At 42.5% G+C, this 19,510-nt stretch overlaps 1 protein-coding gene across 1 annotated transcript in view; it reads right to left on the reverse strand.

The window, feature by feature from the left end:
- ARHGEF28 (Rho guanine nucleotide exchange factor 28) overlaps positions 1 to 19,317 on the reverse strand; it is a 307,933-nt gene extending 288,616 nt beyond the window's left edge. The window contains exon 1 of the mRNA XM_032404209.1: positions 19,155 to 19,317. The gene's annotated coding sequence lies outside the window, so the exon portion shown is untranslated. The remainder of the gene's footprint in view (positions 1 to 19,154) is intronic.
- Positions 19,318 to 19,510: the final 193 nt, after the last annotated feature.

The following is a 19,510-nucleotide window of genomic DNA, read 5'->3' on the forward strand; positions in this document are numbered from 1 at the left end:
TGGTATTCCCAACAAGGAAGAACGGTCAAAATGCATCAGTGGGAAAAATCAACCACATATTTAAAATTCTGTGGACATAGGTTTACAAGAAGAAAACAGGCACCTGGCAGGAAAAATTTTTAAGGAAATTATTGAGACATGATACACTTCCTGTCAAAACAACACATGAGGTGGTGATTCATTCCATCAGTATCTTCTAAATGCTGTGCAACTTTAAATGCTACATAACTTTAGTGACACTTACTTGTGGCACAGAAGGATTTTCAGTTTTGATTACTAAGCTGTTCAAATGATCCTGTGCCCAAAAGCAAAGAAAAGGGTGCCTGGGTGGCTCAGTTGGTTAAGCGACTGCCTTCGGCTCAGGTCATGATCCTGGAGTCCCTGGATCGAGTCCCGCATCGGGCTCCCTGCTCGGCAGGGAGTCTGCTTCTCCCTCTGACCCTCCCCCCTCTCGTGTGCTTGCTCTCTCTCATTCTCTCTCTCAAATAAATAAATAAAAAAAAAAAATCTTTAAAAAAAAAAAAAAAAAAAAGGCAAAGAAAAACCAGCATGTGCTCACCATAGTCAGAAGAGTACTGTTCAATGTCACTAAGGCAAGGTAAGGCAGTACCGCTTACCTCCCCTAGTTTAATTTTGGCTAACGCTGTGGCCATTGATCTAATTCAAAGTTGTGCAATGCTTAGTCCTAGACAGGAAAATTGTTCCCTAATAGAAACTTTAGAATCAGTTTGATCTTGATACATGAAGCACAACACAAAGACCTTCATCAAAATTTTCAGAATTCTTTAAAATTGCTTCAGTTTTCAAGTGTCTGTAATTGAATGTATACAAAGCTAGGTTTTACTATGTAAATTCAACATGTAAACTTATTACAAGCATATTGCCAAAACACAGTGGAACATGGAAGTGTTTTCTGACTAACCAACTTTCTAACTTATTTAACCATGGAGGGATAAGTATTTACAATATAAGCCCAAATTGGAAAGGGTGTTTTTTAAAGTAGCACAATATTTGTTTAATACATAAATTTTACAGTTCAAGAGTTTGTGACTGAATTTGCCATCTGATAGTTCACAAATAAAATTGGAGTCCCTAAGTATGGATTTTCATTAAAATGTTTATTTCTTCAATTTGCTTATTTTCATTATCACTGAAACAAATACATATTCACAATATAGATTTAGAACAATGGAACAGCAGGAAAAACTGGACAATACTTTGGTCCCCGTCATACTAGGTATGGGTCCCAGAAAAATGCCTTCACTTAGGCTGCTGAGAATGCCCTGCCCATACCATTTCACACCACAGCATATTTATTTGCATTAATGGCTGCTGATTGGGCTGCACCTCGAGTTCCCCAAACACTACTTCCAAGCCTCTTAACCTAAGCTTCCAGCACCCAGTATGTGCCTGCCTTATAGTAATTAACAGTTACTCAATACTAAACTCAGCTCAGTGAAGGCTCAAAACTCAAGCGTAACTCTCCAACACTCCAGAGTGCCAACGCTTTGAAAGGAATTCCTGAAGAGGATTTAGAGCCCCTATATTCACCAAGTAAGATCCCCAACAGAATAATGTCCAATTTCCAAAACACCAACAAGTTATATTTATCATGAGGTTCACTGAAAATTAGAAGGAATGTCATGCCTTAAAAACATCACCATTTTTGGATGCCTGGATGGCTCAGTTGGTTAAGAGACTGCCTTCAGCTCAGGTCTTGATCCCAGAGTCCTGGGATGGAGCCCCACATCAAGCTCCTTGCTCAGCGAGGAGCCTGCTTCTCCCTCTCCCTCTTATCCTCCTTCCCATTTATGCTCTCTCTCTCTGTGTGTGTCTCAAATAAATAAATAAATAAATCTTTTTTTAAAAAATGGCATCATCAAAAAAGTCGTGCATTTCAGGACATGTTCTATACCCAGTCTAGACGAACTGATATATAGGGACGTTAAGTTCCATCTAATGTCAAATTAATATCCATTTTCAGTCATCTTGGAATTCAACTAAAAATAATTGCTAGATTATTACTGGCTAATTAAATACTTCCTGAGCAGTGAGGTATAAACAACAACATGCGAAATCTTAGGGTATGAGCAAGCATTTCTCCCTGTAATAGCACACACGAGCAGCAGCATCAAACCCAACTTCCTGAACAATTTAGATGTTGCCAACCAAGTGCTATGAAGTGCTCTGGGACCAAGCATTATGCCAGTATTTGAAGGGATGTTTAAGACACCATCTTTAACTCCACAGAAATGAAGTCTAGGAATGGGATACACCATGGAGAAGGGTTTGACTCAAACCCTTGAGTTACAAATGAAGTCACCAGTACCCAAAAAGGCCACATGACCCACCTGTATGTCAGTGGCAGTGCTAAGATTTCAACCAAATCCTGGTCTGGCCTGTGTTATGTTCAGATTAAGTCCTTGTAAAAACTTTCTTCTTGCGGCACCTGGGTGGCTCACTCATTAAGCGGCTGCCTTCAGCTCAGGTCGTGATCCCAGCGTCCTGGGATCGAGCCCTGCATCGGGCTCCCTGCTTAGCGGGAAGCCTGCTTGTCCCTCTCCCACTCCCCATGCTTGTGTTCCTGCTCTCGCTATCTGTCTCCGTCAAATAAATAAATAAAATCTTTAAAAAAAAAAAAAACTTTCTTCTTCCCCAGAGTCTACTACCAGGGTTAAAATGAATGGCACAACTCTGGAAAACAGTATGGAGTTCTTCAAAAAGTTGAAAATAGAGCTACCATATGATCCAGCAATTGCACTACTGGGTATTTACCCCAAAGATACAAATGTAGGGATCCAAAGGGGTACGTGCACCCCGATGTTTATAGCAGTAATGTCCACAATAGCCAAACTGTGGAAAGAGCCAAGATGTCCATTGACAGATGAATGGATAAAGAAGATGTGGTCTATATATACAATGGAATATATGCAGCCATCAAAAAGAATGAAATCTTGGGGCACCTGGGTGGCTCAGTCGTTAAGCGTCTGCCTTCGCCTCAGGTCATGATCCCAGGGTCCTGGGATCGAGCCCCACATTGGGCTCCCTGCTCGGCAGGAAGCCTGCTTCTCCCTCTCTCACTCCCCCTGCTTGTGTTCCCTCTAGAGCTCACTGTCTCTCTGTCAAATAAATAAATAAAATCTTTAAAAAAAAAAAAAAAGAATGAAATCTTGCCATTTGCAATGACGTGGATGGAACTGGAGGGTATTATGCTGAGCGAAATAAGTCAATCAGAGAAAGACATGTATCATATGACCTCACTGATATGAGGAATTCTTAATCTCATGAAACTTTTTTTTTTTTTTTGGGGTGGTGGGGGGTGGGAGGCATGGGGTGGCTGGGTGATAGACATTGGGGAGGGTATGTGCTATGGTGAGCGCTGTGAAGTGTGCAAGACTGTTGAATCAAAGATCTGTACCTCTGGAGCAAATAATACATTATATGTTAAAAAAAGAAGAAGATAGCAGGAGGGGAAGAATGAAGGTGGGGGAAATCGGAAGGGGAGACAAACCATGAGAGACTATGGACTCTGAAAAAACAAACTGAGGATTCTAGAGGGGAGGGGCGTGGGAGGATGGGTTAGCCTGGTGATGGGTATTAAAGAGGGCACGTTCTGCATGGAGCACTGGGTGTTATATGCAAACAATGAATCATGAATCATGGAACACTATATCAAAAACTAATGATGTAATGTATGGTGATTAACATAACATAATAAAAAAAAAATGAATGGCACAAACCACCAGCAGTCATGTTCAACTCCCACTAAAAAAAAATGTTCAATTCATTTAAATCTCAACATTTTCTCTACTTCTAATTTCTGCTGCTATCAACAAAGATAGAACAGTCTGTGAAGATAAATTTTCCTACTATCAATGTGAAAAGGCAAAATGCTTATTCATTATTTTAATACAAAATGACACACCCTGATTTCCTAATCATAATCCATCAGGAACTAGAGAATGATAGAGGAATTCAAATATACAAGACAGGCACAGGTCATTCCCTTTTTCAAAATGGTATATTCTGCAACATCTAAATTATGCTTGGCATTCTTGAAGATGTGATTTTTCTTCAACTGTTCGTGGTAAAGTTGGGTTTTCCCTACTAAAAGTTCCTGTTTTTATAAGACAAGCCAAGTAAAAAGCTATTTTGAGACTTTCTGTAGATAAGAAAGTTATAGATTATTCATTTTTATTGCAGAACAACCTAATTTATGTGTGAAATAGATTATCTGCATCTTCTTATGTAAAATTTTAAAAATTTTATAAAGCTAAAAAAAAAGGACATGAGACCTTCATCTCATAATAAACTATTTCAGTCCAAATTGGAAGCTAGCTAACCCTGAAGGAATAATTAGAATTCCCATGGCTAAGATTTTAAAGATTCTTAATACTTTGATATTCAATGAGGACATTATCAATAGTTCTGGCAATCAAATGAAAGAAACAAAACAAGTTTTGCTGAACAACTTAGTGTGACAAAAAACATACAATTACTTCTATTCCCCCTTAATAATCCATCAGTTAAAAATCTATTAAAACACTGGGAACAGGTTGTGTGTGTTGTCTCTTGCCTCCAAAGATGGGGAGTGGTCAGCAGGTAACCTGCTAAGTTGCTAGGGACTGTGGTAACCAGTATAAAAAGCACTTTGAGAAATCCATCCCTGAGAACTTCTGACAAGTTGCAAACCTGGCAACTACATGAAAGCCTACACTGAAAAGTTAGATGAGCTGATTCTTACAAAAGTGGCTTTTTCTGAATTAAAGGGAGATAGATTACACTTTCTATACAATGATTCATCTGGGCCTAATTTCCCTCACCATTTCATCCCATTCCAAACTCTACCTCCACCCACCTTTATTAACAGTCAATAAAATCACTGCCTAAAGAAATCACAGTTCATAGACATAATCAACTGGAAAAGATTCATTCCATCCCATTTGGAAAAGATATGCACTCTATGGATATATGTACAGATTTTCACATTCTAGGAGTTCAAGACTAAAGGAAGGCCTCCTGATTTCTAGGTTTCTGTGGTTTTCCACACATACAAAGCTAAGAATGGCTTTTTTACCTGCTCTCCTGCCTCGTTTCCTCAAATAATTAGAGTGTCATGCTCTCAAGAGTTATGTCAGACAAACTAAAGCCCCAAACAACCTGAGGTTGGAAAAAAAAAAAAAAAACAAAACTAAGATTTTTATTTCAATTTTTTTTTTTGCAAACACTTCTATCTTAATGGAAGATGTTAGTTTAAAGAAGGTTTATACACAGTGTTGGGGCGCCTGGGTGGCGCAGTTGGTTAAGCGACTGCCTTTGGCTCAGGTCATGATCCTGGAGTCCCGGGATCGAGTCCCGCATCGGGCTCCCTGTTCAGCAGGGAGTCTGTTTCTCCCTCTGACCCTCCCCCCTCTCATGCTCTCTCTATCTCATTCTCTCTCTCAAATAAATAAATAAAATCTTTAAAAAAAAATAAAGAAAGAAAGAAGGTTTATACACAGTGTAGTTTCAAAAAGTTAAGCATGCAGCTCTTTCCATAGGCTTCTACACATAACTATACCGACACAGCTATCTTAAAGTTGGTAAAGTTGATATAGCAGTGTCAATTTATGTTTAAACAAGAACATCAAAGAAGAGATGAATAGGTCTGCTTAGGACTGGTGTGAAATGAATTATAAAAAGAACTCTTCTCTATTTAAAATTCATCTCCTCTTTGAGGGAAATGACCTTCCAGTTGAAAAGGAGAGAAAGAATATCTCTAAGTGGAAAGTCCATCATAAGAAAGCATCAAGCTGCTCTAAGTTCCAGGCTTCTAGACGTGCGAAGAAGAATCCTATGCAATTTCCTAATCATAATCCATCAGGAACTGTGGAAAAGGAGAGATTTCACATAGCAGACCGGCACAAGTCATTCCAATTTTCAAAAAGGCAGATGCTACAAGGTATGGATTCAAGGAGTTTCATGTTGCCCCTAAACAAGGTCCTAGGTCAGACCATTAGAGCGGACTATTAGGAGGCTAAATGTCTGAGCACCCCAAAGAGGAGACAGTGGCTACGTGGAGCCAGCATGGATTTCTTAAGAGGAAGTCGCTGGGGAATAACCTCATTCCACCATATAATTACTAAACTGCTAACTTCATATACTAGAGATATAGGTTTGTTAGACATTGCATAGATCCAAATTAAAAGTCTGATGCTAGTACAAGAGCAATTAGTTGAACTCTACCTGAAATCAGCAAACATCAATCAGAAATTTGTGTAAAGGGCGCCTGGGTGGCTCAGATGGTTAAGCGTCTGCTTTCGGCTCAGGTCATGATCCCAGGGTCCTGGGATCGAGTCCCGCATCGGGCTCCCTGCTCAGCAGGGAGCCTGCTTCTCCCTCTGCCTCTGCCTCTCTCTCTCTCTCTCTCTCTCTCCCTGTCTCTCATGAATAAATAAATAAAATCTTAAAAAAAAAAAAAAGAAATTTGTGTAGATACACCAAATTACCCTGTCTTCAGGACTAGGACATTATCCTACAGAAGAGCGTTATTTTTTCATTAAAGCATTAAAGAAACCCCTATCAAACCTGTGCAAAACTTGGAACTATAAGGAGTACTGACTAAGTTTAACAATCTAAAATACTTGGAAAAGTTAGAGCAAAAGGCTAAATGCAGGAAAATAAATTTGAGAAATTCAGTTCTATTCCTAGGACTAAGAAACCAATTGTAAAAGTCTGTAAAAGAGGAGATAGGGCTCAGCAGCAACCTATGTTTAAAAAAAAAAAAAAAATCAGACTTGGTACTTTTTGAGATGACTGACCATCAAGGGTCACTAACATTATTTAGAAGTACCATAGTTCCAGTGCCTTCATTTGAGCAATTATTCTATCCCTGGTGTGTGCTAAGCACTTTCCACAGACTATCTTTTGGAATCCTTCTAACAGTGCTACTAGAAAAAGAGCTAAAATGGTGGGCTAAAGGTTAGGTGTTTATCCAAGACAAGGTAGGAAGTAGCAGAACCATGAGTCTCCTCAAGTCTGATTTGCAGCTGGTCATGCTAACCCTGAGGCTTCACTGCTTCCCTAGAAGGCTGGGGGGGGGGGGGGGGGGGGGGGGGGGGGGGGGGGGTATTAAGCAGGAGTACAAATGGTTCTATGGCGCTCTGTGCTGTCCAACAGCATCTGAAAGTATTACACTTTTAAGAATACACCAAACTGGAATATGTTCAGTATCCAGGGGTGGTGAGAAGATTCCAAATCCTGTCACTTAACAAAAGATGAAAAGGTTTTTCTTTTCCAAATTAGAAGACTTGAAGGCAGGATATGCAATGTTTTTTAAATCTAAGGGGCTGTCATGAAAGTAAATTGTTCAGAATGGCCCCTCATCAGCAAACTATGATAAAAACAATTATCCCCCTTATTAAGTGTAACAGCTTAACCTTTCCAAAGATATACCTGGAGGGGGGGTGAGGTCAGCACAATAGAGAACTAGGAGGTAGGTCCTGACATTCATCCCCCCTAACAATGAAACAACAAACACCTACAAACCAATAAAAATAGCTCTAGCAAAGTTCTACACTACAATGAAAAGCAACAGAAATACTATGGAGCTAGGGGCACCTGGTGGCTCAGTTGGTTAAGCGTCTGCCTTCGGCTCATGTCATGATCTCAGGGTCCTGGGATCGAGCCCCACATTGGGCTCCCTGCTCAGGGGGAGTCTGCTTCTCCCTCTCCCTCTGCTCCTCCCCCCAGCTTGTGTTCTCTCTCTCTCTCAAATAAATAAAACCTTTTAAAAATACATACATACATACTATGGAGCTAGAAAAAAAAAAGAGGATGGTCACATAGCAAGAGCATAGGAAGCATCTTACCTGCGTCATTCCACTCTGCCAGTCCAGAGTTTCTTGGTGCCAAAAACAATCCCCCAAAGGGATTTAACCATGCAGGGAAAAGGATTGTAGGAGAACCTCAGAAAGTTTCATTAATTCACCAAGAGGGACAACATGAGAGCAAGGGGAAAAAGGGATCTGTGAAATAATCACAAAGCAATTAAGTAAAAGTAAGTAAGTTTTTACCTAGAAATAAGGGCTCTACATTACGCTAAATAAAAATGGTTTTAATTCGGGGCACCTGGGTGGCTCAGTCGGTTGAGCGACTGCCTTCGGCTCAGGTCATGATCCCGGAGTCCTGGGATCGAGCCCCACGTCGGGCTCCCGGCTCGGCGGGGAGCCTGCTTCTCCCTCTGACCCTCCCCCCTCTCATGCTGTTTCTCTCTCACTCGCTCTCTAATAAATAAATAAAATCTTTAAAAAAAAAAAAAAAAGGTTTTAATTCATAGACAAAGAGCAGCTGAATGAACCCCAAAAAAAAAAAACAAGACCTAACTAACTATAGCTGCCTGTAAGATTCATTAACCTTGAAGAACACTCATAGGCTAAGAGGGCAAGGATAGAAAAATATTCCATGCAAATGGAAATTAGAAGAGAGCACGGATCACTATACTTATGACACAAAGTTTAAGTCAAAAGTTATAATGAGAGGGAAATAAGGTCATTATGCAATGAGAAAGGTCAATTCATCAAGAAGATTTAACAATTATATGTGTATCTACTATTAGAAAACCTAAATGTTAAATTAACAGAGCTGAAGGCAGAAACAGACAGCAAAGCAGTAATACCAGGGGACTTCAATAGCCCATTTCCAACAATGGATAGATCATCTAGAGAGAAAAATCAATAAGGAAATAGTAGACTTGAAGTACACTGCAAGCCAATGGACCTACGTATACATTCCATTCAACAGCAGAATAGAACATTTAAAAAAGAAAATATGTCCTAACAAATATAAGACAATTGAAATATCAAGTATCATTTCCAAACATAGGTACAAAACTAGATATCAGTAACAGGAAGAAAGTTGGAGGTGGGGAGAGAAAATCACAATATATATAAATTATAACACACTTCTGAACCACCAGTAGGTCAAAGAAATTAAAAGGGAAATAAAATATTTGAGAAGCATTGTTAATAGAACATATCAAAAGTTACAGAATGCAGCAAAACCATTTCTTTTTTTTTAGATTTATTTATTTATTTATTTGAGAGAACATGGGGGGGTGGAGAAGAGGGAGAGGGAGAAGCAGACTCCCCACTGAGCAGGGAGCCTGATGTGGGGCCCGATCCCAGGACCCCAGGACCATGACCTGAGCTGAAGGCAGATACTCAATGGACTGAGCCACCCAGGTGCCCCAGCAAACCATTTCTAAGAATTTCTAAGAAAAGCACTATTTCTATAAATAGTAATAAACACATTAAAAACATCAATAAATGTGATACAATACATTAACAGAAAAAGATTCAAAGAAAGCATTTGACAAAATTCAGCAAACTTTCATAAAAACTCTCAACAATTTGGATACAGAAGGAACATACTTACCTCAACATAATAAAAGCCTATGTAACAAACCCACAACTAACACCATACTCAACAGTCAAAGGTTGAAAACTTTTCCCTTCAAAATCAAGAACAAGACAAGGATGCCCATGCTTTTCACTCCTGTCTGACATAAGTACTGAAAATCCTATCCACAGCAGTTAGGAAAGAGAAAAAAAGGCATTTAAATAGGAAACGAAGAAGTAAAATAGTAAATGTCACAATCTTGTTATAGAAAATCCTAAGGGGCTCCCTGGTGGCTCAGATGGTTAAGCGTCTGCCTTCTGCTCAGGTCATGATCCCAGGGTCCTGGGATCGAGCCCCGCATCGGGCTCCTGGCTCAGCGAGGAGCCTGCTTCTCCCTCTCCCTCTGCCTCTCTCCCTGCTTATGCTTTCTCTCTCTCTCTCTCTGTATCTCTGTGTCTCAAATGAATAAATAAAATCTTTAAAAAAAAAAAAAAAAGAAAATCCTAAAGGACTATACCAAAAAAACCCACAAAAAAATAAAAAACAAAAACAAAAAAAACCTTTAAATTCAGTAAAGTTGCAGAGTACAAAATACAGTCTGTTGCATTTCTATACGCTAACAATTAACTACCTGAAGAAAAAAATCCCATTCACAATAGCACCAAAAAAGATATATAGGAATAATTTACATGAGAAAGTGAAATATCTATATGCCAAAAATTTTAAGACATTGACAAAAAAAAAATGAAAACACAAATATGAGATACCCATGTTCACAGACCTGAAAAATTAATATTGTCAATATATTGGTAATGTCCACACTACCCAAAGCCATCTATGGATTCGGCATAATCCCCCTAAAAATTCCAACAGCATTTCTCAAAAAACAAAAAAAAGAAAAAAAAAGAAAAATCTATCTTGAAGTTTGTATGAAACCACAAAGACTCTGATAGCCAAAGCAATTTTAAGAACCAGAACACTGGACAGATCATGCTCTTGACTGCATACTACATTACAAAACTATAGTCATTCGGGGCGCCTGGCTGGCTCAGTCGGTAGAGCATGTGACTCTTAATCTTGGGTTTGTAAATTCAAGCCAGAGATTATTTTTAAATAAAATCTTTAAATAAAAAAAAAGCTAGAGTCATTCAAATAGTATAGTATTGGCACAAAAAGACATATAGATCAATCGCACAGGGATCCCAGAAATAAACCCAACCTTCTATGGTCAATTTGTTTACAACAAAGGACTCAAGAACATACAATGCGGAAAGGACAGTCTCTTCAATAAATGATGTTGGGAAAACTGGACAACTACATACAAAAGAAAACCTGGACCACTATCTTAAACCACACACAAAAATTAACGCAAAATGAATTTAGAGATTTGAACATCATAACTGAAGCCATAAAGCTCCTATAAGAAAATATACAGGGGAAAGCTCCTTAACTCCTTGATGTAGTTTTGAATGTTTTTTGGTGAGGTTTAGTGGGGTCCAGAGCTGATGACCACGAAAGAATTCTTGAGACGTTTTGGTGCAAAATGGTACTTTTATTAAAGCACAGGGACAGGACCCATGGACAGACAGAGCTGCTGCCAGGGGCGCCTGGGTGGCTCAGGTGGTTAAGCGTCTGCCTTTAGCTCCGGGCATGATGCCAGGGTCCTGGGATCGAGCCCCACATGGGGCTCTGGGGAGCCTGCTTCTCCCTCTCCCCACCCCTGCTCTCTTCTCTCTCTGTCTTTCAAATAAATAAAAGCGGAGGAAGGAAAAGAAAAAGAATGAAAAGAAAGAAAGAGCTGGGGCCTGCTGCCCCAGGATTAAGAGGAGCAACGAATTATATACTATGGGATTGGGGGAAGTAAAGATAAGGGAAGTTCCAAAAGGATTTTCATATGTTAAAGAGGACTCACAGGATGTGGGAGGCCTTGCTATTGTCAAACTAAGGTTGCTTTTCTACCAAGGCATTAACATTAAGACAGTTGGGAGCTTCCTGGAGGAAAGTTACACTCTGCCTGCCTCAAGGATCTGTCAATGCACAGCAGGTTACATGGACATTTAATTTTATCTATGTTTCCTTATGCCTTTGTTTCCCACATCAACATCCGTCTTGGTGAGGATTTTTGGATAAGGCACCAAAAATAAGAGCAGCAAAAGCAAACAAATGGAAATCTGTCAAACCCAAAAGTTTTTGCACAGCAAAAAAGACAACCTACACAATGAGAGAACATCTCAGGGTGCCTGGGTGGCTCAGTCAGTTAAGCATCTGCCTTCGGCACACATCCTGATCCTGGGGTCCTGGAATCTAGCCCCGCATCAGGCCCCCTGCTCAGCGGGGAGCCTGCTTCTCCGTCTCCCACTCCCTCCGCTTGTGCGAGCTCTCCCTCGATCTTTTTTTTTTAAGATTTTATTTATTTATTTGTCAGAGAGAGAGACAGAGGCAGGCAGAGGGAGAAGCAGGCTCCCTGCCGACCAAGGAGCCCAAAGTGGGACTCCATCCCAGGACCCTGGGATCATGACCTGAGCTGAAGGCAGACGCTTAACCAACTAAGCCACCCAGGTGTCCCTCAAATAAATAAAATCATATTTTAAAAATGTGCACAGGATCTGAATAGACATTTTCCAAAGATATACAAAGGCCAACAAGTACATGAAATGGTGCTCAACATCACTTCTCAGGGAAAGGCCAGTCAAAACTAAATGAAGGGTGCCTGGTGGCTTAGTCAGTTAATCATCTGCCCTCAGCTTAGGTCATGATCTCGGGATTCTGGGATCGAGACGCACATCAGGCTCTGTGTTCAGCAGGGAGTCTGCTTCTCCCTTTCTTTGCTCCTCCCCCTTCTCACACACTCTCTTTCTCTAACAAATAAAATCTTAAAAGAAAAAAAAAAACACACACACACATGGGCGCCTGGGTGGCTCAGTCATTAAGCGTCTGCCTTCAGCTTGGGTCATGATCTCAGGGTCCTGGAATCAAGCCCTGCATCGAGCCCCTCATCGGGCTCCCTGCTCAACGGGAAACCTGCTTCTCCCTCTCCCACTCCCCTTGCTTGTGTTCCCTCTCTCGCTGTCTCTCTCTGTCAAATAAATAAAATCTTTAAAAAAAAAACACAAACACACAAACCTAATTTCCTAGTAACGGAGTGAAATGGTTGCCAGGGGCTGGAGGAAATGAGGAAATGTAAAGATGGAACTCAAATTTTATACCTTTTGACCTATAACAGTAAGTTCTGAGGATCTAATATCCCACATGGTAACTATAGTTAATACGGTATTGTAGTTAATACAGTATTGCATACTTTAAAGTTACTGAGAGTAGATCTTAAACATTCTCATCAGATACACAAAGAACTTAACTGTATGAGATAATGATTTATTATCTTGATCCTGGTAATCATTCCCCAACATATGTATCAAATCATCACATCGGACACTCTAAATACATATTCTTATATTTATCAGTCAAGTTGAGAGGCAAAAAAAGATAGCTTGGGGTGTCTTTATGGTATTAGCTCCCCATCACTCCAAGTATTCAAGAGTAGTATTCAAGTGGTCAAATATTCATTAGTATGATACACAGGGGGATTGTGCATCTGCTAGAAACTAAAGGAAAACTTCCAGCTTTCTCTCAATCCGAAGGCTCTGACTCAAGTCAAGAATTGCATTCATTTCCCAGACTGAACATACAATTTCTAACGGGGCCTGTGGAACTGCCCATTTACATCTGAGAAGGACTAGTCATCTAACCTCCTGGGCAATCTTTACTTTTCTTCCCCTGCAAACCAGTATTTTCCAATGCAACCCACACCTGCTACACAGGAAACACTGTCATTAGCCTTTGAGAAACGCTGTGAATTAAAAGGCCTTGTTGACATGACCACAAAATTACCAACCAACATATGCATATTCTGATCTGATCACCCTACACAGTAGCCTACATCAGGGTTCCTGCTTTCAATGAGCTTACAATTAGGTTGGAAAGTCAAGACTAACACATAGGAGCCCATAATGAAAGCAGGGGCAGGTGATCAATGATAAATCAGAGGGGCCAGCAATATATTAAGAGTTCAGAAGGGAAAATTGGTCAAAGGTTTCAGAAGTATGCTTGATCTTGCTTTGAAGACTGCAATAGATTTTCAGTAGAAAGGAAAAGAGACCAAACATGAGGTCACAGAGGTTAGCAAGTATACAGCCCAGTCCATAGGCAGTTATGATCTGTAGTGAAGCAGAGGGTCCACAAGCAGCAGCTTGGGACAGGTGACATGCCCATAGGGAAAAGGTAGTCCATGAGAAAAACCAAGTGTTACTCTTTCCACAAAACTTTCAAATGTAGAATGCCAGAAACATCTCAAGATTCCAGAAGTAGTTAGCAAGCCCGGTTGTATCAGCTTTTTTAAAAAGGCCAGGCCCACCTGAGATTCCAAATCCAGGTGATACCACCAAACCACCAAGCTTGGAATCCTGGGTTGGGTCTCAAAGTAAGGAGCCCATAATTTCAATCACTGAGCACCTCTTACCATTTCAAACCAACACCTGGTCATACAGCACCAGGAGGCTGGAGGAAGTGAAGGAGGGAAACAGACAAAAAACCAGGAGACAATGCAAACAAATAGTGGGAGGCGACCACATAAGAGAAATTTGCCTGGTGGAAACCTCTTGATCTTCACCAATACTTTTAAGTTCTTATGACCTCCTTTGCTCCAAGTCCTTCTAGTTTACAGTATCTCTGTTAAGGCTAATGGTGAGGTGTGGAAACAAGTGTGGAATGTTTATAGTGAAATTCAGAAAACACCAGCTAGCTTGTCTCTTGGCTTCCTAGGACTATACCACCCCTTTTAAACATGGGGAGCTCCTCAGAATAAAGGGAGCAGGGTGGCCTATGACCTGCATGCATGGGATCTAGACTTTCATGTATGAAATCTCTCTGGACTAAGTCCAGAAAGATAACTCAGTCATTTCAACCTGATGACTATCTGGTGAGCAAGGTGAGGTAAGTTAATGGTCTTAATAGTCCATAATCCCATCAAAATGTTCATTGACCACTGCAAGTACTGTACCAACCCTGAGGACGGTAACTTCCTGGCAGTGTTGCCCAAGATAGGAAGGCCAAGTTGACAAATGCCCACCTTCCAAATTTCATTGGCTTACAATATGAGGATTGGCGGGCCTCAGAGACCATCCAGCCTACTCTGCTTTACCAGAGGAGGAAATGGAGACCCCGAAAGGGGTCATACTTGCCCAGGGTCACACAGCTGGGAAATCACAGGCTAACTCCGTCCCTGACTCCTGGTCTAGGGCACTTTCCTACTGACCTCTCATTGCCTTCTGAAACCAGGAAAACCTGCTAAAGCTAAAACTCTAATTGCCTATTTTCCATTTGTTATAAATATTTTCTAGCACTTACTCTCTGCCAGGCATTTCTAGAAGGGCTCTCTGCGAATTAACTCACTGAATCTTCAAAACAACCCAACGGGGCAGGTTCTAATGATTATCCCTATTTTACCAAAGGAAAACCTCAGGTAGAGAGGCCACACAGCCAGGACAGAGCCAGGGCTGTCTAAAGTGGACAGTCTGGCTCCAGAGTCCCCACTGTGATTCACGTTGTTATAGTTTTAAAGAATTTCTTTAAGTTATAAAGCGATGGAAGAAAAGGAGCAAGTCTTAAGCCACAAGTGGCATGGTAACTTGTGCCAATGACACTGGGAGCTAGACCATGAATTCATCAACAGGCAATTTATCTCTTGATTAACATATTAAGGGAAGGTCTGTATATTTCAACAGTTAACATTTTAAGTATGTTTTAAGGGTAAAATGGTCATGCACACACCTCTCAAAATCTGCCACTTGAAATAGGCTGGTTTAGCGGGTCTCTCCTAGACATGATACCAAGGAAAGCAAACATGTCATTGCCCATCTCCACCTATGCTGGCCATCACTCATACATTCAAGGTTTCCTTTTGGAGAAACTTTCACAGTAACTTCCTACACAAGTGAAACCTCAAATTGAGGGAAAAATTAAGGAGAAATCACCTCTGAAGATTAAAAATCCATTTGATAAAAGGGTTCAAAACAAAGATCACTGGAACAAACGCCCAATATTCAATTACATGACGTTTTTGCTTTCCCTCATTTAAAAAATCATGTCAAATTTCATTATCTTGGTTATCCAGGAGAAGGAGTCCAGGAGCAGTAATGGTAGAAATAAGCAAATTACTACTGTGCCAAGATCAAATTAAGGAAAAAATTATAGTTGATTAAGATGCACTATCATATAAAGGTACCTGGCGGTTTATCAGTCACATGTCTTAGTGTCAAGTGTGCAAAAGCCCAGGCAAAATGCAACAGATCCTGGGGCGCCTGAGTGGCTCAGTCGGTTAAGCCTCCAACTCTTGATTTCGGCTCAGGTCATGATCTCAGGGTCCTGGGATAAGCCCTGCAAGGGCTCTGCCCTCAGTGGGGAATCTGCTTGGGATTCTCTCTCCCTCTCTCCTTCTGCCCCATCCCACCCCAGTGTGCTCATGTGCATGCTCTCTCTTAAAGAAAAAAAAAAATGCAGGGGCACTTGGGTGGCTCAGATGGTTAAGCATCTGCCTTCGGCTCACGTCATGATCCCAGGGTCCTGGGATTGAGCCCCGCATCGGGCTCCCTGCTCAGCGGGGAACCTGCTTCTCCCCATCCCTCTGCTTCTCCCCCTGCTCATATTCTATCTGTGTCTCGAATGAATAAAAAAACTTTAAAAAAAAAAATGCAACAGATCCTAAAAACTCTAAAACCAGAAAAGTAATGCCTTAGACCTGAAATCAACAGAAATTTAGAACCAAAAATAGCAATTACCCAACCTGACCCATCTCTTTGTACCAAAGTCACATGAAAGAATTATCCTCTGTTCGACTAAAGCAATCTAAGTACAAATGTAACTAGACAAAACCTATAGCAACTAGATCTATCCCAGCTTATCAGTAAATTAAAGCATAATAAAATTACAGTCAGCCTAGGAGTTTGAGAGTAATTTGGGCTCTACCATCCTCTACCAGAGTTATTTGGCAGTACGATCTTAGCCAAGCCCCAATCATAAAGGGTTTTCCAATATTTATAGCATCCATTTTTCTGTGGAGTCTCCTTGGTCATAAACTCTGGCCAGACTTTAAGTTAGAGCTTAAGTACTAACAGAGTACTTACTTTTGAACATGATGCCTAATATAAGGATTGTATTCCAGGGTTTTAAGATTTTATTTATTGGGGTGCCTGGGTGGCTCAGTCAGTTAAGCATTTGCCTTCGGCTCAGGTCATGATCCCGGGGTCCAGGGATCAAGCCCCACATCGTGCGCTCTGCTCAGTGGGGAGCCTGCTTCTCCCTCTCCCTCTGCCTCCTGCTCTGCCTACTTGTGCTCTCTCTCGCTCTCAATTAAATAAATAAGACATTTTAAAAATATTTTATTTATTCATTTGAGAGAGAGCACTGAGCTGGGAGGAGAGGGAGAAGCAAGCTCTCCACGAGCAGGGAGCTCGATCCCAGGACCCCAGGATGATGACCTGAGCCGAAGGCAGACACTCAACTGACTGAACCACCCAGGCGCCCCATATTCCAGTTTTAATACCTAGAATATTTTTCCCTTTCCCATATAGCATATACTAAAAGTCATGTATCAGAACTCACCTGCAATTTCTGCCTAATTTGTCTTAGTCACCACAGAACTTTCTTAGAAAAGTATGGGAAAATATTCTAAACTCTTCTGAAGTACTCACATGATTTAAAAAAAAAAAAAAAGGTGTGAACCCCAAATGAGGGCCCTGATAAAATTTCATTGAGCCTTAGTTACCATTTTCCTCTTTGTTTCTAAACTTCTTAAAGGGCAGGACAGGTGCTTGGAAGGGAAAGTCTAATGACACCTGTTACATAACCTGTTCTTGGTTGGCCAGGTTATATGGTTGTGATAAGGAAGAAAACAGTCCAAAGCAGAACAAACACTAATTCTCTGTTCTCCATTCTACTATTAGCCAGGACATTCGAGTCACATACTCAGTAGCTACCTGTGTGCCTCAGTTTCCCTAACCACTAAACTTGAGGTCTGAAGTGATCCAAATTCCTATTTAATCAAAGTTAAACGAGCACAATACTGCTACAGAAAGTTCACTGCCGAGTTCATAGTATTGAAGTACTATGTTGTAGAAAGAAATTCCAAAGGTTTTTGCAATACTCATTTCTTGTCCTCCAAATACTCCAAAGGACTTAGCTCGGTCATTAATCAAGAGGAGGCAAATACAAAGATGTTTTAAGAACATATATGTAGGGGCGCCTGGGTGGCTCAGTCATTAAGCCTTCCGCTCGGGTCATGATCCCAGGGTCCGGGAATCGAGCCCCGCACCGGGCTCCCCGCTCCGCGGGAAGCCTGCTTCTCCCTCTCCCACTCCCCCTGCTTGTGTTCCCTCTCTCGCTGCGTCTTTCTCTGTCAAATAAATAAAATCTTTAAGAAAAAAAAGAACATATATGAAAAACCCAGGATATATATAGAAACCTTCCCTGTTATCACTGTGCTTGGACTGTCATGTGCAAAGGACAACCCACAAAACCTAATAAGGACAGGTCTCTCTTTCTGCTGTGAAAACAGGATTTTGCTTTCCCTGAAAGCTTCAGGGCCTAAGAACACAGGATGACGAAGGTTCAAAAAACTAGAGACCCGACGGGACCATAAATGATGAGGGGTTTTGGTGGTTGTCGTTTTTTGTTTTTTTTTTTAAGGTTTGGTTTTTTGTTTTTTCTTTTCTTACCCAATTGGCGTGGGTCTGGTGGTAAATCTCCGTAATTCCGGGTCTGCAGAGATTTGTCCAGACCCAGGCAGGGGTCAAAGAGAGGAAGCTGCGCACACACAGATGTTGCTGCCTTTCCTCGACCCACCCAGCTGTATCCAATAGCGGGACGCTGTGGGTTCCTAGGGAGGCAGATGGATTCTCTCCTAGAAATCTAATTGGCGTCTGGGAAACCAGAGCTAGGTTTCCAAGGCGGCTTCAGCGCCCAGCTTCCACACAGCCTCGACAGAAAAGGATGTCTCCTTGACCGAGCACAAGCCCATCATTATGACCCCTAAGGAAACTTTTAGCACGAGAAGGTTAGGGTACCGTTCACCCACATCCCAGGTATTCAAGGGACAAATGAATCCGTAAGAATAAGATCCGACGGAATGCCGACCGCCCCCTCCTAATCAAATAACTACAGATTCCTTTGAAAATACAGCAAATATCTCCACATGAAAGAAGTGATAGCGTTGGTACCACGAGCTTGGTCTGCTCTCTGGGGGCCCAGCCCCCCCCCCCCCAAGAACCCTCACGCTGGAGGAGAGACACCGCCGGGAAACCAGCTTTCGAGACACCCCCTTCTCCACTGCAAGGGTGCATTTCCCTGGGGGAAATTTCCCTCCAGCCGCCCATCCCCGGACCCTGTAGCGGGGTTGGCGGGACGGGAACGAGGGGGGCCGCCGCCTTCTCTGTGCGCTCCCGGCTGCGCGGCGCAAGCGACCCCACGCTCCGCAGCTGCCGCCGCCGCGCTGGACTGTGCAACCCTTTGCACTTGTTGCTGTCCCCGAGGGACCCGGAGGCGGCGGCCATCCCTCGCGCCACTGAACCCACAGCAGCACCCACCTTTCCACCTCTGCTGTCCCTCTCGTCCCCCAGTACCCTGGAGAGAGTATTTCTGGGATCAAGAACTCGGGCGGAGGGAACAAACTTTTCTGCCCTGAGCTACAAGAAGACGCGAGAAATGGAACCCCAAAGAGCACTTACCTGGAGCTAGGGCCCCCACAGCCTCCGGAACCCCGGCGAGGCGCTGCACCCCGCGCCCTGCCCGAGGGCGTCTGGAACGCGCCCCGGACCCCGCCGACGCCGCCGCCGCCGCCCGGAGCCGGGAAGGCTCTCCCCCAAGCTGGCAACGCCCGGCGGCCGCGAGGCTGGGGCCAACGCGGAGGGGGCGGAGCCGCGGGCGCGCTCCCGGAGCCGGCTAGCTGCGCCCGCAGCTCGGGCCGCCCCCGCTCCCGCCGCGCCTGCCGGCTGCCACTGGATCCCCGCCTGCCCACCTCCCGGCCCCGGCATCACATGGCCGGGCCCGCCCGCCGCCGCGCCCGCCACCGGCTCCAGGACGA

Source organism: Phoca vitulina, unplaced genomic scaffold (genome assembly GCF_004348235.1).
Source record: "Phoca vitulina isolate PV1807 unplaced genomic scaffold, GSC_HSeal_1.0 scaffold6, whole genome shotgun sequence".
Classification (NCBI taxonomy): Eukaryota; Metazoa; Chordata; class Mammalia; order Carnivora; family Phocidae; genus Phoca; species Phoca vitulina.